This window comes from Stegodyphus dumicola, chromosome 3, assembly GCF_044657685.1.
Source record: "Stegodyphus dumicola isolate Sdum_Otavi_A_Nest chromosome 3, ASM4465768v1".
NCBI classification, from domain to species: Eukaryota; Metazoa; Arthropoda; class Arachnida; order Araneae; family Eresidae; genus Stegodyphus; species Stegodyphus dumicola.
Genome location: NC_140770.1, coordinates 152,264,727 through 152,291,056, shown reverse-complemented (window position 1 = coordinate 152,291,056; position 26,330 = coordinate 152,264,727). Strand labels below are relative to the sequence as shown.

Below are 26,330 nucleotides of genomic sequence, written 5' to 3'. Positions count from 1 at the left end.
AATTTTGAAAGGCACTAGTCAGCAAAATTTTGGATCTACAGAGATAAGTGTAATGTTCCACGTGATTGCACAAGGTGAGGCAATGCCTAGCGTCAAACCTGTGTATGATGCATTAAGGCATATTAGATTAATATTTTAAAACTGCCAGTTTCCAATTTCTTTATTAATCAAAAATTCCTTTCTATAATGCCTGTCCATGTGATACTATTAGAAGCATTTTTAATATTTTCCATGCTTGTGTCTAGTGAAAAGTAGAGAAAATAAAGGGAAGATGAACACGTTCAGAAAAAGATTCTAGTATCAGAAGTAAAACATTCAAATATGTTTTTCATTGTTCTTCCAGATGTTCTCCAAAAAATAAGAACTTCATTGCAAACTTTCTGTAAAATACATCCATTACATGTTAATACCATAGAGATATCTTTCATTTTGACACATTTTTCTAGAATCTACTGGAATTGTGGGTCTATAAATCTTGCTTTCAAAAAACCCTTCTAAACTTTCCAACTTGCATCCTTCTTTAAGTTGTAATGTCTAATGTCCCGAAGCAAAATTACCCGTACTAATTTTGTAACAGCAAACACCCAGAAATATTTTTTAAAAAAAATCATAGGAAAACGTGTAAAATAAATTTTATAGAGAAAACTGATGCATGATAATTCTGAATATTCTGAGACAATAACATGAGAAAACTCTTATCATGGGAAAATTAAAAAGAAGAAATTTTTAATTAATTACATAGCTATTTTGCTTTTGCTAAGAACTGTTTCGTAAATTGTGCTTTATAGCATTATACCTTGTTTATTTTTCAGGTTCAAAATATAATACGTGATCAGATATAACAAGTGATATAATAAGTTTTCAGATATAATAAGTGGCCAAAATAGAACTTTATAATATGACAACAAAAAATAAAAATGTCACATTTTAATGTTAATTTTTAAATATAATTTCAATATATTACCATTATTTTAATGAAATTTATCAATGTTACAATGTTTGAAAAAAAATCATAGAAAAGTTCCCAGGTCTTGGAATTAAAAATTTACTATAGAAACTGATCTTAAAAATCGCCAAAATGTTGATAAATTGTCAAGCTGTTTAATAAAAGAATTCACATCTCCAAAAGAGAAAAGATGTTTAAGATCTCTTCATTAGAAAAAGTTAAATAATTTCTAAATGCTTATGTTTCACTTCTTGCTCAAAACTAGAGTATCCCTCATTTACATTAGAAATAGGAACAAATTATAACCCATTCAAAAGATAACCATATTTATCAATGAATTGCCAAAGATATACCTCCAAAATGCTAATTCATACTAAAAAAAAAATGGCAGTGGTAAAAACGGGCAGAAATTTCACATGATTAAAATTAAGGACCTTCTGCCGATTTGGGCCGAAATTAAGGACTTTTAAGGACCAGCACCTCATGATTTCGTATACACAAATTCGAACCTTACCTCCAGCAGTCAAGTGGTCAAGATTACTTTGTCATATCAAATAACCTAACGTAACCAACCTAAGCCCTATTAAATGAATGAAAAGTACAAACATAAATTAAAGGGTGGCGTATTTCCCTTATTACGTTCAAGTTCGAATACACAGTAATCTCCCGAGGTTGAGTAAACTCTTACGTAACCCGAATTTTACATAAATCGAATCTGAAAATTGTTCGTAAGTATAACTTCGTAAGAAACTGCAATTTTTCATTATGCGTATATATATTATTTACAAAGCATTATCTTATAAATGGAGCATCAAACAGCACTATCTACTCGAATATAAAAGTATGAAAAATGCACAAAAGAAAAACAAACTGAAATAACATTTTTAAAATAAAAAGATCTACAGACAGGTAAGTTAGATCTGTAGTTGGGTGTCCTATTCTTGCCGTCAGGCAGCGGGGATTTATTTATCTCTGGAGTTTGGCATCAGGTAGAAGGGAGAAAAATGCTCTAAGGCAAGGATGTCAAACTCGCGGCCCACAACAAATATTTTTGCGGCCCGGCCAATATATCGGCAAATAATAATATATAATAATAAAATAACATATCGACGAAGAAAAAATTAAATGTTTACTGCTAAGTAATTAACGATAATTTATTCAGTGTTGTTAGATTACTCACAGCAAGCTGACACACATACTACTTAAATTACAAATGCGTGCGAGTAGCTTGCGTTCAGCTACCTTCGGCTTTTAGGGGACACGTTCACTCAGAACTTGTACGCATCCCCCGATAGCCGAATGTGGCCAAACTCATGGTCTCAGTTTTCCAATCATAGTTTGGAAGGTTAAAAATAGAACAGCGCATGCATTTAATACCTAATAAATAAGTATCTCGTAATTGCTGTTGCCATCCACAAAGATCCAGATATTTATAGATGTTTCCAGTATATTCGAGAAATTAATTATAAAGCTTATAAAAGCCGAGAACAAACAACTCATCTCAGTAGTAGCTGTAGTTCTAGCGAACTATTTGCTTACTTAATTCTGTGATTGATTTGTAGCGATTTCGCTGTGAGATAGAATTAGTTTCTCTGTTTTGAATTGATTTTTGCTAAACGTTTGACATTTTGTGATATTGTTAGAATATTTTTGAAGAAATATTTCAGCATTTTTATTTATCTCTTGTGGAAAGAATAAATTTTTGTTAACTTTTTAACGCTAACGCTAATGTTTATTCCAGCCCTTTGTATTCAGTATGTCTATATCAAAACCAAGTGGTAGTAAAATTAAACGAAAAATCGCTGACAAACATAGAATATTCCAAGTAAAATGGGAATTAGAATATTTTTGCTGTGAAATAAAAGATAAAATAATCTGCTTGATATGTAATAATACTATTAATGTACCAAAGTTATATAATATTAAACGTCATTACGAACAACACAAATCGAAATATAACAATTACGAAGGATTAATGAGAGAAGAAGAGTTGGAAGAGCTCAAGTTAGGAGTGAAAAAGCAACAGTGCATGTTTAGTAAAGTATTGCAAGAAAGTGAAGCGGCGGTACATGCAAGCTACGTCTTGTCCGAGTTGATAGCTAAACATTCGAAGCCTTTTACTGACGGTGATTTCATCAAGGAATGCCTAATGAAAGCTGGAGAAATTGTTTGTCTTTGAAATGTGAAGGCTTTTCAATTGTCTCGAAATACAGTTGCGGAAAGAGTTACTGATTTAGCCGCGAATCAAAGCAAAATCATCTAGTTTCGAAAGTTTCTCCATTTCCTGTGATGAGAGCACGGACATTAGTGGCAAAGCTCAATTAGCAGTGTTTCTTCGTTCTTGTGACAAGAATTTTAACATTTTTGAAGAATTACTGGAACTAATACCAATGCCTGGTACTACCAAAAGAGAAGATATATTTACTTGTGTTTTTGGATTTCTGCAGAAATACAATCTACCTTTGGCAAAATTAAATTCTGTAGCTACAGATGGCGCTCCATCAATGACCAGGAAAAACAAGGGCTTCGTAGCATTACTAAGAAAAAAACTTAGTGAAATTCACGGTTCACACATGCATCATATGCACTGTATTATACATCAAGAAGTTCTATGCACGAAAGTAATAAATATGGAGAATGTTTTGTCATATATAAAAAAGTTATAAATTTTATAAGATCTCGAGGTTTAAGTCAGCGTCAATTCACTGCTTTCTTAAGTGAGTTAGATAGTGAATATTCAGGTTTGTCCTACTATACTGAAGTACGTTGGTTATCTTGCTCCAAGATTCTCAAACAATTCTGGGATTTGAAAGAAGAAATATGTCAGATTTTAAAAACGAAAAATTAAGACGTAAGTTTGTTTTACGATCCAATATAGATACAAGATTTATCTTTCTTGGTTGATATAACCAAACACTTAACCGATTTAAATTTATCGTTACAAGGAAAAGATCATATCATTACGAACATGTTTGATATAATTAAAGATCAAATGTCAACTAGTTTTTTGGGAAAAACAACTTAAAAATGAAGATTCGACGCACTTCCCGACGTGCAGCATGAACAAATCAAGTTTAGATAATACTTGTTTGTATCAAAAATACGCAGAAAAAATTGCAAATTTAACAACTGAATTTGAAACGAGGTTTAATGATTTTAGTTCCCTCGAAGACAATTTTTTTTTTTTTCCTTTAATTTTCTCAATAAGTATTGACTCAGTACCCAGCTATATGCAAATGGAGGTGATCAAGATTCGATGCAACTCAAATTTGAAAGCAAAATTCATTGAAGTGGGCGTGCCTGAATTTTACAAATATTTACCAGCCAGGTTTGAAAATACTCGAAAATTCGCATATGAAATTATTTCCATGTTTGGTAGCACTTATCGGTGCGAGCAGTTATTGTCAGTCATGAAAGGTAATAAGTCTCCTATTAGAAACCGTATTAATGATGCTCACGTTGGGTCAGCGTTGAAAGTTATCACTGCAAACAAAATTTCTCCTGAAATAGGAAAGATAATAGCAGAGAAGAGATGTCAAGTATCAGGATGTAAACATTAAATTTTTCTTGTTCTTTTCTATATAAATATATATATATGTTTATTATTGTATTATTCGAAATAAAGCTACGTTTCTATGAATATTGATTTTTTTTTTTTTTTTTTTTTTTTTTTTTTGGCCCACCTAAAGTTAAACCTTGTTTGTTCGGCCCAAGTGTACCTATGAGTTTGACATCCCTGCTCTAAGGCACCAGTATTGAGATGAGAGCTTCTATCGCTGAGCAGCTAATTGATTGCTTCTCCTTATAATAACAGCTGTAATTATTCTTTGACAATGATGCAATTTTTCGCTAAAATGTTCCAGTTTTTTCCTGTAAATATTGTGTTAATAAAACACTTCTAGCAGTAAGGATCGTAACATGACTCATGAATCAGAACAACGCTGGCGAAAACGAAAGATTGTCAGGTAAATGAGATTTATCTATTTAATTACGAGTTTTGAAATTTCCTGACGGGACAGTTGGAGAAACGTTGTACGGATGTTAAGAGAAATACTGTTCTCTGGCAACTTCTAGTTCTCCTGATGGTAAAGTCTGAGGGCAGCTGGGATCGTTTGAGTTGTCACCTTTATGGTGTCAATGGAATTTCACAAATATATCTAGAGTAGATTGTATGGTCACATGCCTTTTGTCATCATAGGTGGCCTAGCAGTGAAACATATCGAAACGGATAGGGCTGCTATCAATCTCGAACCGCTAGCTGTTCAGATGCTGGCCTTCCCTAAATTTTTATGTAAAGACCTAGCCTTCCTGAATAATCTAATCAGAAGTTCAAGGTATCTGCTTCTATATCAGGTCCTCGATCCAGTGAGACTACAATTTTTCCATCACTGAAATCGGGTACAGACTTTTTTCCCGGAGGTAAGATTGTGCCCTTCAACATTTCATGCTTTCAACAATACGAATTTTATCCTTCACTATCGTATTCAGCATCAAAACGGGTCGATTTACATACTAAGGTGTTATTGATTTTAATTTTTCCGTTTTCTTACCTATTGTTTATTCTCAACTTTTCTTCCCATGCAATAATTGCTGCTTTTCAGGTCTATCAACATATTCGGTTTTCTCCCTCGAATCAATTTTACGGTACATAAACAACGAACACTAACAGTGTTCAGCAATGACTAAACTAACTTGGCCAAATATTGTTTTGAATGCAAGACCTAAGGTCTAGAGAAAGGAGGAATTGTTTACATAGTCCTTACCTCTCAATGGTAGGTTTCAGTTTGAATGTTGCGGCTTTTGCGCTCTTATGTAACTTCAAATTTACTAAGTCGCAAGTCACATAAATTGAAGTATTAACATAGCCCATATACAACCAATTCTCAAGACTTTGTATTACCAAATTCCTATCCTCCATCTCTTTCAAAAAAGAAAATGGAAAGGAGATATATGACTAATAAGATTCGTCCTGATTTCCACTAATCTATTTTCAGCGAGATGAAAGCCAGAATCTTGAATCGCCCTGCCGTTCTCACATTTCATCAATTTTGTTTTCAGCAAAATTATGACCAAAAGAAATATGCCAAAAGCAAGAACAATTCCGTGATTTCATACCGTGATAAAGAACGCAGAAATCAAAACTACTATGGTCTATGCTCGTGATTTCACTAATTCAATTTCCTTAAGTTTTCATTTTTACAGAAAATCTCCCTGCTTTTAGCAAAGTAAAGGCCAAAATATCTTCAGTATGGCAAGAGAAAAGAGTGAAGAGAAATAGCCACTAGCGTAAAGCTGCATTCATGATTCTATCCACCAGTTCCAAGAGAGGAAATGTACATGGTCACGCCCTTAAACAAGGGGGGGAAGCAGAAGCAAACTAACGTACAACTCTCAACTTTTTTTAAGGAAAGGAAAGGAAAAAAAAAAAAAGAGGAGGGGAGAGTAAAAATGGAAGACACAAGAAAATGATCATACTAAAAGACGTAGAACTCTATATGATTTCAACTACCTAGCTGATACCAAGAGGCGGGGAAAAAAAAAAAAAAAAGAAATTAGACCAATGAAGGCGTGGCGCGGATAAAAAAAGCAAAATTAAACTCGCGTAAGACAGTTTTTCATTAAAGCGGGAAAAAAAAAAAAGCATGATGTTTAGATGTAAAGGCTTCTATAGTTGCTCTTCTGTAACACATGGATTTGGCACGATAAAATTAAGTTATCGCGCATACTAAGTAGTAATGATAAACTTGCAGTCTCAAAATTTCAAATTACAATGCTACACACCCAAAAAACGTTATAACAATACAAAATATATTAAAGTTTAGATGTAAAAAAGTAAAGAGTTAGAAAACCATACAAATATTCCGCTTCTGTATCTAAATCAAAATGATATTTATATAATTCAGTATAAATATTAGCATACACAATAAAAAATTCTATTATTGACATTTAGAATTTGTTTTTATCTCAATACCTTCTGCTCCATAACACAATACAACACATACTTGTATGCAAAAAATTAAGGACGAGGCGGAGAAATTAGCATAAATACGGAACAAGGCAATTTTAGTTTATTTAATTATGGCAAAACACTTGATGGTTATTTACCTAAGGACTTCATGAAGGTCCTTCTAAGCGAAACTGGCTCGTATTCACGTTACACATAGAGGAAACCACGAAAACGTCCATGCAGCCAGCCCTTTTGCCGGGATCCAAACCTCAGACCAACGTACCAGTGTTTAACGACTTTACTGCTCGGGTGCTCGTGGGCCGGAAAAACAGAACAGACCGAAAGACTAATTAGGAGATAAAAAAGGACACGTAGAGTATGGTATACACATATATGTACATGACTAGTGTCGAAAGGGGTACGATAGTAGGAAGAAGTCTGCCCGCCTGGCATTGCTGCCTTATGGTTATCAAAACCTCTTCCGTCAAACCACAAACGATGGCGACCAGCCGTGCCCACCAGTCAAAATAAAAGAATTATACGATATTAAATCGTCCCGGGGAACCAAAGGATGAGTCTGGGCAACAAAAAATGTTAGAAAAAGGAAACTAAAGCAAAAACAAAATTACAACTCTATCAAGTTTACAATCAGGTAAAATCCAAATACAAACTGTGTCGAAAGGGGTATACAGGGGCGGTATACTCAGCAATTCGGGAAAGATACTGTACAATGATTTCAACAACGTCTATTTGTTACTACCATTTGCTACGGCCAACAGGCAATCCAGGAGACGTCATATGGATGACTTTCCCCGAGGTTGCCTGATTGGAAAGTTGTAAGAAGGACGAAGTGTGGCAAGTAGTTGAGTGACAGTTCAGTTCGGGAGTGAAAGTGACAAGTTGAGTTCGGGATCGTTTACAGCATGGAAATCATTTCAAACGGCAGAACAGCTGTTCCAGCATTCGGCAGTGGACCCCAAGCAACAACAACGATGGATTCCTCCAACATTACCGAAAGGGATCACTCTGGATCATCTCGTTCAATTTCTTACATATGTTTAGAGCTGCTGTGGATCTAGACTTCCTCTTCGTGAAAGACAATGCTAGACCTCATCGTACAGTAGCTGTCGCACAGCTTTTGGAGAGTCAAATATATCAATGCATGGATTGATCCGTAAGGTCCCCATGTCGGACCTTCTCGGGAGATGCTTGGCAACACATGACCAGCTGCCAGCACTGAAGAACTGGCCACGATGCTTCAACAGTTTTTTGACAACCTTGTTCTCTGCAAGCACAGATGTTGCAATTTCTGCATTGCAGTCAGAGGTGATCATGTTACCTTCTAAAGATTGTATTTTTCTTGCCAAGCGCCTGTCTCATAGACGTGTCTGTCTTCTCTCCAGTTATGCTTGAAGCTATTAATCAATAAAATGCGTTTTTATGCTTTTTATGCCTTGTTTGGATGGTTTTGGTCACTTGCCCCATAATTTCAAATTTTGGAGATTTTATATGATATGATATGATTTAGGTCGATGTTGAACACTTTTACACGACACTATATTCAAAATTCGTTTCATCCCACACCAGTGTACTTACCTCATAAACTTTCAACTCTACAACATTTTACCCTACTACCGTTTGAACAAAATTAAAAGCAGAAATTCATACCGAATCTCCCAATTTATATGTTCATACAAAATGTCCTCGTAACTTTTAGATTTTATTCTGAGTGCAGACGTTGGCTGAAACAAGAAAATGAGTTGAAAATTTAGCAGTTCTGAGCACAGAGGATAACTTAAATAAGGAGTTAGAAATTGAGCAACTGATAAATTATAGGGTGTTAGAAATTCAGTTTATTTATAACACTCATAGTATATTATTATAAGAAGTTCCAAATAAAATACTTTTTTTAAATGATTAACTTACGATATGTCAAGGAAAGTAATTTTTATACAATGGAATATTAATAAAAATCTTCAGCATCACAGGCTGCCAACAGCGTCTATTTACCGTAAAGTGAAAACAATGTATGAAACATCTTTTTTTCGAGGTCTTAAGTGAATAAAGTTAGAAAATAAACGAAGAAATATGTGTTATTATTCCGCTTCCTTAGCTTTCAATTCAAAGAATGAAATCGCTAAAAGGGCAATGAAAAAAAATTATTCACAGTAGAGGAAAACTCTCATATTCTCATCTCAAATGGATTTTCGTGCAGTTATACGAACTGTTAATACATAAAAACACTAATTCAGTATCTGAAAACACTGAAAAATATCAAAATGTTTAATTTAATAATTCTATGTTTTGTAGCTGTGAATGGGAACGATTTGTAAAGCAATTTAAAATGAAATCCTAACTTTTATTTTGGAAAACAAGTAAAATGTTATTTTTATACCTTTAAAATTGTGAATTTTAAGTTGTAATAATACAATCCATAAAATGTTATAAGCACTATCACTATTACCTAGTTTTATGATTTCTATTCTGTTAAACTAGTCTGATATCAGTTTTAAGATACAGTGAGATGAATGAGCTTTAAGGCACGAGTTTAAAGCCTACTTTAGTTATTAATTATTGCTGCTTTAGTTATCATTCCTAGCATTAGCAATGACATCAGTATCTTAATTATGATTCAGAACGAAGAGGAAAAAGTATGTAGCAAGGACGCGTAGCTGCAGTTGGCGGTATTATGAAAATAATAACGTACTTTCTTATTTAGTTAAAAGGAACACTCGGGTGGTGGTCGGGGGACTTCAATATACATTTTATTTTAAAGGATTTGCTTCTTCTGTTCTTCCACCCCCACTCAATCCCAACTACTAAAACAATGACTGTAAACGCCACACCAGATGAGATCACACAAAATATTATAAACACTAAAAAAAGAGCGAGATATTGGGCTTAAAAATATGCACATGAACGTAAAAAATGAAAATAAATTCACATTTCGATTTTAAACCACTACAGGTGCACTTAGTTGATCAGTATTTTTGTCTAAAAGTAATGTTTTCGACAATGAGAGTAATCAAGAACAATCTGAAAAAAATCATTGAGTAGTCAAAAAAAGTTTAGTTCTCTCTGTACGCTCCACAAGAGTTAGCATCAATATTAAAGCATCAAATCCGAAAGGAGATCACTGGGTACCGAAAACAAGGGTTGAAGGTTGTACTGCAGCGCTTCTCATGTCTTTTTTCTTTCGTGTACCCTTAATGAGATAAGACAGATTCCTTCCTCCGTGAGACAGATTGTTATTATACGAGTACCTTTTTCCTTTACAAACCTTTAAAGCGCTAACACTTTCAGCATTCTCGCAATATATCTTACAATGCTTTTATTTTAATACTAAAAAAACTAATATAAATTGCACTGAATACATTCTCAACGGAATCAGTCAAAGTGATCCCCTCCTAAGTCAATGTCAAATTTAAAATTTCTGAAGGTCTTGATTTTTATCATGATATATTATAACATTTTGCTATTTTCCGAGATCACACATAATTCTTTCGCGTACTCCTAACGGCACGCATACCATAGGTTTGGAAGCGTCACTGTTCAGGATACAGGAACGTTGGTTAACCATTTTAATTTAAAACATTATTGGATTTGTTAGAGAATGGTGGTTACTAGTTATCAATAATTCACTACACAAACAGCAATACGCATCTCAGAAGTACAGATCTAAATCGGCTATTGCCACTGCTTTCCATGTTTAACCAGTGGCATCTAACAGCAAAACTAATAAACTGACACAGACTTTCTGACGGATTGCATTAGTCATCTATCGAAAATTAGTCTTGTTTTAACATGCTTTTTCACTGCTAGGGTATGATACAGAAAAGTCCATTTGAAAACTAAAATTAGACAAAATTTAGTCTTAAATTAATTATAGTTTTGTAGAACTATATATATACATATACTCGTATATCTGAAGAAAGATTCCTCATGTTTACGAAGCAAAGCTATTCCGTTGCAGTTGATGCAAAACTTCACTTAAACAGATGAAATGAAGTACAGTCAGAGAAAAGAATAACTAGGTGAAATATAGCAGTCCAAAATGCATTCATTTCTGGCAATAAAAAAAATAGCACACGGTAAATCTGTTTATGAATACATATTAGATGTACAAGGCTATTTCCCAGTTTATGTAACACTTTGACTTAATTGCTCTTTCGTAACTTAAAACTTGGAGGGCTCCCAATTCTCTAACGAACCCAGTAACCGAAAACATTATACTCACTATGGTATGAATTGCATGGAATTAAAAGATGGATAAATGGAAAGAATTGAAATTAAAAGATGGATAAATTATTTGATTATTTTATTTTACAACCTCAACTTCTGCGCAATAATCAGCAGTAAAGTTAACAAAATAAATCAAATCATGAAATGAATAAAAAATTTCATTATAGGCAATGTTTCGGGTAAAAACATCGTTTCGAAATCACGTTGAATTGCCCGAATCCTTTTTTATGCAAGCGCAAAAAAATAATGAAGATGCACTGTAAATGATGAAAATGCACTGTAAATAATGAAGATGCACTGAAAATATATGCAGTAGTAATTTATTTAACTGTTTTAAGTACTGCTGCTATCATTCTATATTATTATAACATAATTAAACTTCACTTACTACTTAGAACGTTACTTCAGATCAAGACTACCATTTAACTGGACAGTGTTTTCAAGCACTAAGATTTTCTTCATAGCATATACGTTTTTAAAATATCTCGTGTGGACAACACGACTTCTTTGAACGGCCTATTATTAAATTATACACATTTTTTGCTGCAATTCATTAAAACATACATGGGTTGGACAAAATATGGGAACACCGAAATAAAAACATACTGCTGTAACTATTACAGCGCAGGAAAACTGTTGGCTATCAAAGCAGCTTGTAGGCTTTTCAGAATGAATAAATAAAGGTTTTGGGAGGGAATCTTGTACCATACTTCTTATAAAACGTTGGCTGGTTAAGGTTTATTTAATGATGGTAAAACACACTACAGCTATGTGCCTAAGGAGAGAGATGCCTTCGTGAAAGCCTTTCTAAGGGAAACTAGCTCGTACACACGTTAAGGCCTGTCCACACGAGTACGCTCGAAACGTAGCTGATGAACGCGCTTTTATGTTACCAGCGTAAAAGTGTCCAAACAAGTACGCTTGCGAAGAGTGCGTTTAACCAATAGAATTATTTACACACACGAGTACGCTCGAAACGTAGCTGACGAACGCGCTTTTATGTTACCAGCGTAAAAGTGTCCAAACAAGTACGCTTGCGAAGAGTGCGTTTAACCAATAGAATTATTTTGTGCAAAAATCACATGACGGTGTAATATAGCGTCAACAGAGCTTTATCTTATTACTTCGCTGTGATTCTGTATGTTTGTGGCAAGTTGTCCGAATCAGACGATTTTTTTTTTATAGCTGAAACTTTACTATTAAGTGCAATTATTAAGCAAAGGCAAAACCGCAAAAAAAATGGCAAGAATGGGTCCGAAAGATTTATTTAGAGCATTTTTTTTTTTTTTTTTTTTTTTTACTGCCTCGTTTGCGAAATTAATATCCGGAATTATCAAATTCCTACTATTAGCTCACACTCTCCCCATATCTTGTTCAAATTTTCAGTACATAAAATGCTTTTTATTCATCCACTCAAGTTCAAATACAATTTTTAAACTAGTAGTGAAAGACACTTGATGTTAATACAGCTTTTTCACATATTAAAATTTTTTAAATTTTTAATTTTTAAAAATTCTGATTGTATTTTTATTTATTTACTTTTTTGTACTTTTTTAATTTTTCTTTGTGGACCTAAATAAGAATTGACTTTTTTTTTTTTTTTTTTTTTTTTTTTTGTATATTGTTTTGTATTTGTTTGTTTTTGGTGTATTTAATATTGGGATATTTATGGAGCTTTTTATTACATATGATGTAGCCAATATTTATAATAATTAAGGAGAATTTTGTAAGGCAGAAACTTTGATTTCGTAGAAACTGTAATTTATTTAGGTTCCTATTACTTACGGTGTTATAAATAGGTGAAGCATATGGATATACTGGTCGGATCATTGCTTTATAAATATACAGTTTTTCCCTTTAATAAGAATTTTAAATTTATACCAATATATACGGTTTGAGAAATCTGAAGACAGCGTGAACAATGCTGATAATTTTATTGCTGTATACAGTTATGATATTTCTAAGCAAAAACTCATCTCTGTATGGTTCTGACGCCATATTGAAACGGGTAAGCAACAAGGTTTTCTGATTATGACACATGATAAGAACTTGGTGGGCTATAGGCTATACGCGCGCGTCGTGAGCGAAAAAGCTGAATAGGAGCGAACTCAGTTTTACGTCTTCTGCGTCATGCAAATTTACATCGGCGTCAAAAAAGTTGCGTCAACTACGTCACGAGCGTCCTCGTGTGGACGGGCCTTTACACGTGGAGAAAACTACCAAAACGTCCAGCCCATTCGGGAAATTCGAACCTCGGACCGAACTACCAGTGTTCAACAACTTTACCGCTCGACCGCTAGCGGGCACAAGACGCTGGCAAGTTCATTTAATGATAAATGCCAGTCGATAGCGCTCATAATATATATATATATATATATATATATATGAACGTATATATAAACATAAGTATTGTCTCATATAATATATTTATATATATATATATATATATGAGACAATACTTATGTTTTTGTTTCTCCATTAAATTTATTTTTGGTCTTTTCCAACAGTTTTTGTCTTTTGCAATTTTTAAAGTTTCGATAGGTATTTTTCATTTTATTGGCCTTTTGGCATATATTGATTGCACAAGCTTTTTTTTTTAATTATTTTGTTTATTTATTTTTACTTAGAAGTAATTTTTTCTTATTATTACTTAATAAATTTTATTCCTTACTGTGCAGCTTCAGCGCAAGTTTTAGTCTTTTTTATTCCTATAAATTTCTTTTTAATCACTTTTAATATATATACATGTGTGTGCTTGGTGCGGCCGATTGCAACCAAAAAGGGGTACATATTATAGCAGTCCCATGTACAAAATTTCAAAGTTTTGAGGCTACTTATTTTTTAGTTAGTCGAGACACATACATACGTACGTACAGAAACCGCAAAAAAAAAGTTTCTTCTGAATCCACTTTTCAATCAGTTTTGGTCAAATTTTTTGCCAAATACTTCCTTTACTCTCTACAAGATACTAGAAATTGGAGTTACCGAGCTGCCTTAGTGGCAGTATATATATCAGCATTGGTTCGTAATCCTTTCTATTCGTGGAAATATTTGGCCTGACTAGAATTGCCGGTTTGGCTTTACCTTCTAACTCGAGTAAAGATGAAACACCTTCGTATTTACGTATTTTTATTAATTATTGTTCATTGAACGGGAGTTGGTTTGTTCCCCTTGAAAAGTCAACTAATTTCCGATCAATGACAATGATTACATGTTTTTAATTTTTCCTTTTACAATTGAAATTTTGTTCTTCATGATGATTTAATTCCAGTTCCCGTTAAAACATTATTAACATTTTACTTTCAAGTTACTTCAAAACATCTTTCAAAATATAATTTACCAGTATGGATTCACTCTTTTAAAATAATTCTACTTTAATTAAACTTAGGAGATAATATAATCAATTAATCAATATTGTTTAGGAAATAAATTATTATTAACTAACTTTGCAGCAATTGCGCAAGTAGTAGTAATTTGTTTTCGCACTAAATGAATTTAAGATCATACAACATTTATATTATATATACATACACATGTTTGGTGCGGCCAATTGCAACGAAAAAAGCAAGTGCGTAACTACATGTTACAGCAATCCGATGTACAAAATTTCAATGGTCTACAGCTATTCGTTTTTGAGTTGTGCGAGATACATACATACATAGGTACAGACTTCATGAAAAAGATTTTTCTGAATTCATTTTATTATCTGTTTTGGAAAAACTGTCTGTACGTTCAGATGTCACACAAAAACATCGTTCAAATGGATTCGAGAGTGGTTAAAATTGATATTTTCGTTGAAATATGATACTCTAAATTTTCCGCGATTACAATACTTCCTCCACTTCGTACAAGGAAGTAAAAAACGATCATTTGGCATAGAAATTCAGTTTGGTACACAATGAACGGTGGCTTTAAGTAATTTTTGGAAGTGATATATTAATTATTATTAACTTAAGGTAATTCAAAGTTCAATTTTGTTTGGGTTTTGGAACAAGATTATTTTCCAGAGTATTTTCACGGAAATGTTAAAGGAAAGTGGTGTAAAAATTACTTAAGTGGAAAATAATGTAACCATTTTAACAAAAATTTTAAAATAACAGGAAAACTTCAAAATGCGGGGTTTTATTCCACATTTGTCACGATAATCTCATATTCACAAAATCTTACAAAATTCCCAAACTTTCTGCCGCGCTTAATTTATCACTCTACTCATTACGTGTGGATCCGGAGACACTCTGCTTGCTATATTACTGCATGCAACACAGCCCTTGTGCTATGTGATTTCATACTATTCTTTTCTTTCGCAAATTGCTCATGCATGCAAATAAATGGATATCATCATCATTACATTCACTGCTGAACTGGTCAAATGCATAATTTTTCGAATTATCAAGACATCTTGATTTCTGTGCTTGTTACAAGGAAGGATGACTTCAGAAGAAGCAATGGCGAGCTGTATCAGTTAGGTGATATTTGCAAGAACAGATGCTAAAGTACCACTTAATGATTCGTGCCGGGCAGTTCTGGGAAAGAAATGGCAGTGATGTTACTTTTAACACAGAGTGGTCAGCAAAAATTGCTGTCGAACTCATCATCTCCATCAAAATCCCTATTTCGGCAGGGTTTACGAGCGCCGAAAATTTAAACCCATTTCTTCCGCGCTCGAGCTGGCAGAGTTTCTTTCTTCCTTTATTTTCCACCCGAGTTATCAGCCCATTTTCTTACAAGCAAGCAAAAATCCTGATCAGTTAGAAATATAGTATGCATCCATGTTAAGTTGGACGTTTTACCTTCTCTGAGTACACAATCTTACTCACGGTGTAACAAAACCGATGATACATTGCAAAGTGGAATGTAAAATGTAAGCAAAGAAACATAGTTAAGCACAAAGACCGCAAAAGTCATTTTAATCACATATATTTACATGAGATAGTAAATGATATTTACAAAAATTGATGAAATGAACAACCACCAATTGCAATACAAGCATAACAAAGATGTTGGATCTCATTTACGAGACGCAAATTCTCCAGCATTAGCTTAATTATTGCAGAAGTATGTGATATACCAGGCATCTTCCAAAGTATACAACAATAACTTAATTGCGATGCAAGTGCTGCAGTTGGTGGTTATTCATATAAATAATGCTTGTAAATATCGGACATTATTTGACATAATTTGTTGCCAATAGCATGGATTAAAGTGATTTTTCGCCCTCTATATTCTTTAGACTTAACTGTGTTTCCCTGCATTCTTACTTCACATTCCACCAGCATCATAATAATCGTTACTTTCGCCCTGTTTTATTATCCCTTAAAGTTGGGATCATCGATCTTGTTACAACTACGTATATATAGATTCTGCAGTTACAAGAAATGCAAAAAGGAAGCCTTGAAACGTGATCTTTTAGAAATCAGATGCCTTACACTGAGTGTCGTAATTACTAAACCAGTTATTCCATACTATTTTTTTTAATCCAATGGCGCGCACTTGCCTATTCAGCACTGGCCATAAGTTATTCCACAATATAAAATGCCAAACACTGAGTCAAATAAGCAGAGTTACCATATTTACTTAGAGATAATCCAGCTCACTTTCAAATATATTTAAGGAAAACTACATGACAAATAAATCTTGGTATAAATAAAGAGGAGAAATGATGAAGCAAAGAAAATGATCAACAAAGTATCTAAAATATAGAAAAGTACACGGTGTATATTCTGCAGCAAGTTTTCTGTAAAGATGTAGATGATCGAGTTGATAACCTCTAGATCAGGGATGGGCAAATGATGGCCCGCTCCAGCCTGCCTGAAAATTCGATTCGGTCCACTGCAAATCTATCTATCTATATATAATATATTTACGATATTACTATACAATATATAAGCAACTTTTCTGATATGTGCCGCTATTCCGCCAAAAATCAGCTGGGAGACATGAAATTCGCAGTACACCGGCACAACGTAAGTATGAGGATAGTACAAGTACGGCTGAGGAAAGTCTAGTAGCAAAGAAATAAACAGGACGCATATAGTATGAAACGAATAGAAAATGGCTTTATTGACAAAATTAGCATTGGTACAAAAAACTGTCTGGCCAAGAGGAAGAACGACAAGCCAAAGAGCCTTAATTAGGGATATGACCTCCTCTAAGTGCAATGAGTGCGCTGCACTGTTTGTTGATACTAAACACCAGATTATCTACCAGTTCTTGGAGTTCAGGGTTCTTCCAAGGAGCATTTGTTTGTTGTCTAGTGTTCTCCAGAGGCCAGGCGTCTTCCTAAAGTATCCCACACATGTCCAATGAAATTTAAATCAGGGGTGCGCGATGGCCAATCCATTCCGTGCATATGTAACCCACAAAAACAAAGTCGGGACCAACAGCACATCGGAAAAGACTCCAGTAGGGAAGGATACTTCATAATAACCATGTCTAGTACCATTCATAAGAATGCCTCATCATACAAGCATGCCAGAACCACCCCAATGGTCTCTTTTTTTATATCAAGAGGAAAGAGTGTCCCTACCTCTCTCCATATCATGTGGCACCGAGAATCGTTTGTCAGATGGAAATGACTCTTATCGGTAAAGAAAACGTGATTTCATTGGTGAGGTGTCCAGTCTCTGTGTTCTCTACACCACTTTAAACTGTGGTGTCGATGGGCTGCTAGCAAAGATAAGCAGCATTTAAGACGGCGGGGTAACTAGGCTGTTTGGCCACATTACAACGAGACACCCGCTTTCCTGTTGCCCACTGTCTGGTTTCGATCTCTTTTCACCTGCAGGGCAATATATCAGTGATCAGTCACCATTGTTTTCTATGGCGGAGCACCACTAACCTTTCTTACAGCTGTACCTGTCGTTTTGGAAGATTTTCAAAGCTCATGAAATATTACTTTTATCAGTTCCGAACTCTTGGGCGATAGATGATAAACTACACCTGCACTAAAACTTGCCAATCATTCCACCATATCTAAGACGTCTAAGACATGATGTTTTCTTGCAGCCATAATCACACGCACAATCTCACTTTTACTTGCAGAAGAATACTTGGAAATGCATCTTCCTTTCTTCTTTTTAAGTTGCACTGCGCGCGCTGACTCCTCGCATTTTGCGTCCCCTGATGTACTCTCTGACGTCTAAGGCTGATGACATCTGCACATGCACCACCTTTCTACTGAGTTGCCTTTTCAATGAAGTGATCGTAAGAAGACCCTTTCAACTATTTCATAGCTGTATACTGAAAAATAAATTTGTTGCTTAAGTTTTGCAAATTAGCGTAATATAATACATTAAATTTTATTACATACAATATTTATTGTATAAAGCTCGTTCTAAAAAAAAAAAAACAGAGGTTACGTAATTGGCGAGAAAAACTAGTTCATGTAGAGGTCTGTTATCGCATTTCACTGACATTTGCACTGCGCATTTTAAGCTCCACCCAGTACCTTTCTATTGTGGCGCAAGCGCAGACAACTATAATAAGGCTGAAATTTTCTCAGAAAGTTATATTTATTAATAATTTTCTTAAACAAATAAAAGTACACTTTTCTTTTCTCTCTTTTTTAATGAACACTGAAATTTTAATAATTTTCAAGATGACCTGTGTAAGTCTGTGCTGAATAGAAAACCTGTGCTTGATGTAATGATGAGGTTTGTAAATACTATTCGATTTCCTGAACTTACTCCCAAGCAATTTCGAGATTTTCTTCAGTCTAATATCCTGATGTCAGTCTGAATACCTGATGGGCTGTACTGCGCGAAAGTAAGGTGGCTTACTGCATGATGTGTTTTTGATAGAGTTTGGAAACTAAAAGACGACATTGTATCATCCATCCATCAGAAAGGGTGAGAACGGAGAGTTTCGGAGATACAGCATTAGCGTGGTTTACGGGCTTTGCATTTTTCAGAGATATTTTCTGTCATACAAAAAAAGTAAAGGAAAAAAATCTACTTATCGATGATATCTGAGCCCATTTCAAGGGTTTTTAACTAAAACTTGATCTGTTTGCCGAGCAGGTAGCTAATAGTGACTTGTATTATTTTTCGAGGTTAAATTTAAACTGCATTTGAATCTGAATGCATATTTCAAGATTTTAGTACCATTCAAACAAAACTGGATATTTTCGTCACCATGCTTTCCAAAGTAAATTATGAAGCAGCGAGGTCAAATCTGCATCTTAAATTAATTGAGTTACAATCTAAAAATTATCTCAGGCATTTGTTTCTCATTGTTCCAAAATTACTAGATACTACTCTAGATACTAAAATCCGAAAAACTATGTGACTTTATTGGAAATGCCGAAACCTTTGGAAGTTCACTATAGCAGTATAAAACAATTTACAAATCATTATCGAAAGCAAGTTTCCTAAATTTAATATCTCACGTCCAGAAAATTAGGGCTGTCTTTACTTCTTATGTCAACAAGTGTTTTCTGCCATGAAAATCAAGAAGAATTCTACTAGAAATAAACTGAAAGAATAATTCTCAGAATTTGTACATCGCAATTCGAACCTGAATTTAAGGAACTTTTAAAAACGCAATTGCAGTTTTATTCATCAGATTAATATCTATATACTATAATATATATAAGTATATATGATTTAATTCCAGTCCCTGTTAAACATTTTTAACAATTTACATTCAAATTACTTATCCATAGGTGACACATCGGGAGATTTAGTAGGGATATCAGTGAAGGGGGCCTTGATATCAGTTTTTTGTTCCATTTCTTTTAGGAAATTTACAATGGATTTTGATGTGTGACAGCTAGCTTTGTCCTGATGGATCTCACAGATGGATGGCACTGTGGGTAAAACGGTGGTATTTCATTCAGAAAAATTGGTGATAAAATATGTTTCTGATAGTATTTGGAATTAATCTTGACATTTTTTTGCACTCTCTTTATTTTTAACTAGCCATTATAAGAAAAACCAGCAACAATCATAAATCCCTTGGAAAAACTTTCTTTCGATTCTTTGAACCATGTACTTAAATTTTTTCCCTCCCCTTTTATGATAATAAATGGCTCTTTTTTTTTTTTTTTTTTTTTTTGTTACAATCATTTAAATACACCCATGCTTCATCTATTGTGACAACTGTTTTCCATTTTTCTTTGGATAAGTGTTTCTCATAAAGAATTCTGCAGCGTGTCCTGCATTGAGCGATATGTTTTGGAAGAAGATCATGCACATTGCGTTTTTTCGCTTTCTTAAGATTTAAATCAACGTTTATCATTTTGTTTACTTAGGACATTGAGCATTTTAATGACTTTGTAACTGTCCTTTGACTAGGGGGATTGTCTTTTTAACATTAAACAACATACCTTTGCAATAGTCGAAGATGTCCGTTTTTTCCTTGGATACTTGTTTGGAATTTTTGTCCCACTTGAGGCTCCAATTTGACGTTTGTTTCCTTTCTTGTTGATGATATTACCTATCGACGCTTTAGATATCACAAAACCATGACTATCACATCGTTTTTGGATAACGGAGTATGCATGTTTCTCTTCGGAAAGAGCGTAAACGTAGCCTTTGAACCACTGCTTTGTTAAATTCGCCATTTTGAATAAAAACAAAACCTTCAAGCCACAGACGATAATTTTGACTTTTAAAAACATGGTACAATTGCAATTACTTCTTTTGCAGCAAAAGATTTTTTATTACCGCTTACCAAAATCGTCTAAAAAATGTGCGAACAGCCTCTGTATAAACAATAGTTAAGGGAAAATCTCTTTCCATCTGACTACTCTTACTTAAGTTAATGACCTTAATCTCCTCATAAAATGAATGACTATTCTTATTTCCCAAGCTTTAGCAATATATTGCGTGTTATTTTAATAAAATCATGATTGCAATAGAGGGAATCTAAATATAAGAAATTTTCCTGGAATTAAATCACAAGAAAGTTATCCAGCATTTTTTTTTTTTTACTGAGTTTTAAAATTCTGTCCAATATAAGGAAGAAAAGCTCGCTATTTAGAGGCATACAAAATTACGCCTTCGACTATTATTTATGCTTGAAGAAGAGAATCTCCAATTTGTTTCTTCGCCTATGATAACAGTTTTAAGTACTTGCGAATATTACAACTTCACAGTCCTGAAACTAAAACCATTAAATGATAATTAAGGAACAACAGCCTTTTACAGCACTTTATAGTTACTGATGAAAAAACAAAGCGGGTGAAAACATGACATGTCCCATGTCAGCCGATATCAAATCAGCCGAAAAGAAAAACAGACGCTCTTGTTCGCACCGATAAGTGTACAACTATACAACTTCGGTCAAGACTTCGCAGTTGCCCCTTTCTAGTTAACCATATGCTGTTTCCGAATGTCTATTTGTAAGTTAGGCCATAAGTTTGTGAAATTCCAACCTGTGTACTTTTAAGTTACAGTTGAAGTTAAGAATCTTAAGAACTGGTAAACGAAAAATCGCTTGAGTTCGTGAGACAGAAAATGAAACTTGGGAAGGGTTAAATACCCTTTATTATTCCAAACTACTTCCCACAACATTATTCCCACAACTTCTTGTTGGAGTTTTACAATAAAGCCTCTAGTAGGGCTTGAACTCAAGACCTAAGAAATTAAATTTAACTAATCTTAACTAAAAAGATATAGCCGAAGCTATCAAGATTCTAACAGAGTTGGATCCTTAACGCTAAATAACTGTGAAGCTATCAAGGGCCTAAAGTACGGCCGAGCGTAATAATAGCTTAAGAGAGAGTAGCCTAAAAAGGCGAACGCGCACTAGTCAGAATCACTGGTTCTCTCTAACAAAATCAGTTGGTTTCAGCACTAGTCAGAATCACTGGTTCTCTCTAACGAAATCAGTATTGAGCTGGGGTGTCTCTAGTGAGCATTGTTGTTAGTAGCATGCTGTATCGAAGCTCCGCTTCTTCCTTCAGCAATAGCGGAAATAATTCATACAGCAAGCTAACTCTGGTATCATTTAGGGGAACATGAGCTGTGCATTTTGAGACATCGTATATCCCGATACTTTAAGTAGTAAATTTTCTACGAATTAATTAGCAAAGTTATAGCAGCGAACATATGTACTCTTTGTGTACAGTGCTTTAAGACACAACAGAAGAGCCACCGCACATCGGAGCCAAGTGTAAGTTACATCTTTGGAACTGTAATCTCACAAGGAGTAGTTTGAGTCTATTTTCATAAGCGTACGTTAATTAGGAAATTAACTATCGCAAAAATAGTTGTTTTTGCAAGTGGTGCGAGCAGTCAACAGGAAGTAATTCCCCCTCCCCAAAAAGCCGTGCTGATTGCGCCTTGAACGAACCGGAGCTTCACAATAAACAACTGAACAATAGCTACTGGACAATTGTCTTTAACGTGCATAACTTCCGCAATTTTTTATCCAAGACATCGAAACCAGGATATATCTTCACAGCACAGCAGAAGAAATCCAAAAATCGAAAATTGGAAAAAATCGGACAACCGGTTCAAATGTTACTAATTTATTTTTCATTTTCTGGACTTGGTCGCAACGAAGAAACTCTCATCACCCACAGTGTTTAGTGGAAACAATCTATGCAGTACTACCTTTTAAGTGCAGTGATTTTGTTACTGTGTATAACTACATCATTTACTCATGTAAGCGCAGCGATTGCGTTTAAACTTGTATGACAGTGTGTGTTTTTCTCATTAGTAACTGGATTACTGTACGTTTTATAACGAATGAAGAACAGACGAAGCATTGCTACAAAGTTAGGATTCACATCATAAGAAATTTCCAGGTCATTTTTATTAAGAACTTAATTCTGCGGTCTAATTTATTTAATTGAATACTTGACTTATTCCTCTAACTTGTATACTGCATAAATTTATCCTTTGCCAATTAACTGTTAATCTCTGATCCTGAGCTGTAAATTCATCCTAATTAACTAGGCAAGCTCTAATTAGTTACAACTGCTTTCCTTATATTTCACTGAACATATCACCCCTAATTCATTTTTTAATCATTACTATTATTTTTTATTTATTTATTTTATGTTTAATTTGAACCGGGAAATATTCACTAGACACTTTTAAATTCTGCAATTTTAATTCAGTTGTTTTATAATATAGCCATTTTAACTTATTATGCGATAAATAATATTTACGCAATATTTATTCTTAACAATCTTAACAATTTATGTGAGGATAATGTGTGTTTCATTCATTGTATTCATTAATTATTTGGTTAGCTGTTCGACTGTGTTCCTTTATTACTAATCAGTTGCATTCCTGTTATTTTGTTTGGATTAGCAAATTTACCTATTTTCAACATTTAGGTTACATTATGTCTGTGTTAATATATTTTACTTTGTAGTAATAATGTTATATTGTAATGATAAATCTGCACTTTCTACTACGGAAGATTTCGGTGTTTCGTTAAACGGTTATAGCCAGTATTATTTGCATCACACAACCTCATCCCACCTGAGGCTCCCTCTTTGAAATATCAAGTGCAATAACTAGTGTATTTTTAGTGTTATACAACTCCTCACATCTCTGCTTGACTTAAATTAGGAGTCAGATGTCTGTTACATTTGTGAATTTAATAACCCAATAATTTTGTACAGTTTCTTAGAGCTCACAGCTTAATTGTTCAGGTTGAGTCACCAGATTCTAGCAACTTACCAAGCAAATAATAAGCTGTCTGCATAGTGGTCCAGTATGACTGACACAAAGACGTCAGTGTCTACTAGTGGTACGGATCCAACCCATCTAATAAACTCTACCACTATCTCATATGAGGATAAAATTAGTATTCTTTATGAGGGAGTCAGAAGCGTAGGAAATAGTAGAAGCAGCAAAAAATACCTTTTATCCGTGGACCTTAGAGAAATTCTTATCAAAACTCTAGATGCATTAAGACAGCTAGCACTGCAAGGCCCGGCCATCTCGCCACCTCTACAGACGGCAGAGAGAGGTACGAACACAGAAAAGAGAACTGTACAACCACACAGTACCCTTTGCAGGCAATTTCAATCAACAATAGTGGCCATGTACATCATTAAGAGCAAAACCATCCCAGCATAAGCACAGTACAAGCCCCAACCTACGCAGAAATAACGCGGAAAATTGCATGGAGGAGATTAAAAGAAAAACCAACCCTTTTATTATTCCCAAAGAATAATGCTCCAGATGTAGATGTGCAAGCAGAATTGGAAAAACATAGTCCAGTTGCAAGTCTGGGACTTCAACTCAGAGGTATCACGAGACTTAACAGTGGAGGGGTTGCAGTGCGTTGTGACACGAAGATGTGCTGAAGAAAAACGACAACATAAAAGGAAAATTTAATATGCGTATTCCACAAAAGCGGACCACAAAATGCACAGTTTTTAATATCCCGTATGGAATGTCTGAGGAAGAAGTGAAACCACTTCTGATAAAGCCCTTCCCACTAACGAAAGAAGTGGTTAATGTGTCATTTAGGCTAAGCGACAGAAGGAATCGTGCGACAAAGTGGGTGATAGAATGCACTCCGAAGGCATTTAGCATTCTCATGGAAAATCCACAGTTCTGTACGGGATGGAGGGAGCATCGAGTAACAGAGTACACGTGTGTAAGAAGATGTTTTCGTTGTCAGGATTTTGAACACACAGCGAAAGACTGTCCACACAAACTCTACTGTGCATATTGCGGAAGCAATCATGATATCAAAGACTGTAGAGCAGAGATACCGCACTGTATAAACTGTCAGCTGAGTAATGATAGAACAAATGAAGCACTAGATACCATGCACGCAGCATATGCATCAGATTGCCCCTCTTACCACAAGCAGATACAAAAAGTCCAAGCTCGTACAGAATACTGAGACAAAACCTTTTAACAGCTCCCATATTTATCAGCATCAAGAGCTAGCATCCAAAAAGTCAAAGCTACAGTACTCCATCTATTCAACAGTTCTGTCTACTCACTCCTTCTCAATACTTAACTTTATGTTCAATATCCAGCCTGATTTGTTCACAGAACATGACATCAATTTCCACATTGAGAAGCATGACAAAATTAAAATCATTCAAATCAATCTGCAGAGAGCGAGAGCTGCCACGGCACAACTGGTCCAGTTTGCAATGGAGGATGATGCAGACTTTCTACTAATTCAGGAGCCTTTCCTCCAAGCAAAACAAGTAGCTGGATTTCCCCAGTCTTGGAAAATAATACAGGAACAGGAAGGGGAGGGTCCAAGAGCAGCTACTGTATGCTGTAGCCATAAGTCGTCTCCAGTCACTATAGTAAAATCAAGAGATATAGTGACAATTTTAGTGGAGGCAGTGAGACTCAGAATTTTTATCACTAACTCCTACATCCCGTCAACTGTGAATATAACAGAGTCGCTAGAACAGCAACAAGAAGTCCTTAGAGAATTCCCAAATGCCCATCATCTTCTGGCAGGTGACTATAATTCCCATTCCGAAACGTGGTGATATCCCAACACATATCTGAGGGGGAGAAAAGTAGAGGACTATATTGCCAGCAATGATCTTGTACTTCACAATACACTAGACTGTCTTCCGACATTTGAAACGATCATGGGACAGGGCTGGCCCGATCTGACTCTGTCAACTGCTGCCCTTGCTTTGAAAATCCAGAAGTGGACTGTCCAGGATGTCCTTTCAAATTCAGTTCATTGGTATATCACATTGAGCATAAGCCATCCACATACCATATTCACCATTCGAAGATATAAAACCTCACAGTGCCAGGTAAAGCAATTCACAAATAAAGTGGGCCCATCACTGGCACGAATAGAGGACGCTCTAACAGCGTGCAGAGATGCAAAAGAAGCTAACACCATAACGAATAACATTATCAAGGAACTGCAGTCCATCTGTAACGCTAACTTTGGCATCAAGTTCCCAAAATGTCCTAAGGCAGCTAAATGGTGGACAAAGGAGCTTAGGACTCTATGAAGCCGTACAAGGGCCATGAGATGAAAAAAGAGCGAGATGCGACACGAAGACAAGAACTCAGCATAATTTAAAACAAAGCGCAAGCTTGTTACAAAAGGGCAATTTTAAACACGAAATTAAAAAGTTGGAGGGACTTTTGCACAAGAAACACTGGAATTTATGGAGTCCTGCATAAAATAGCGTCAAACAATGCGTTTCGTCCCCCTCAACATCGAATCTATGCAAGTCTACATACATGGCCTACTGGCATAATAGAGGATACCCTTCGTAAAATTCTG

The 26,330-nt window shown here is 34.8% G+C and overlaps 1 protein-coding gene and 1 long non-coding RNA gene across 5 annotated transcripts in view; both read right to left on the bottom strand.

The window, feature by feature from the left end:
* LOC118203146 (protogenin-like) overlaps nt 1-26,330 on the bottom strand; it is a 255,985-nt gene that overhangs the window by 183,851 nt on the left and 45,804 nt on the right. The window lies entirely within an intron of this gene.
* The window catches only part of LOC146998135 (uncharacterized), a 59,375-nt gene continuing 45,455 nt past the window's right edge, over nt 12,411-26,330 (bottom strand). For all 3 annotated transcript variants that reach the window (XR_015040311.1, XR_015040310.1, XR_015040312.1), the window contains exon 2: nt 12,411-18,374. This is a non-coding gene — a long non-coding RNA (uncharacterized LOC146998135). The remainder of the gene's footprint in view (nt 18,375-26,330) is intronic.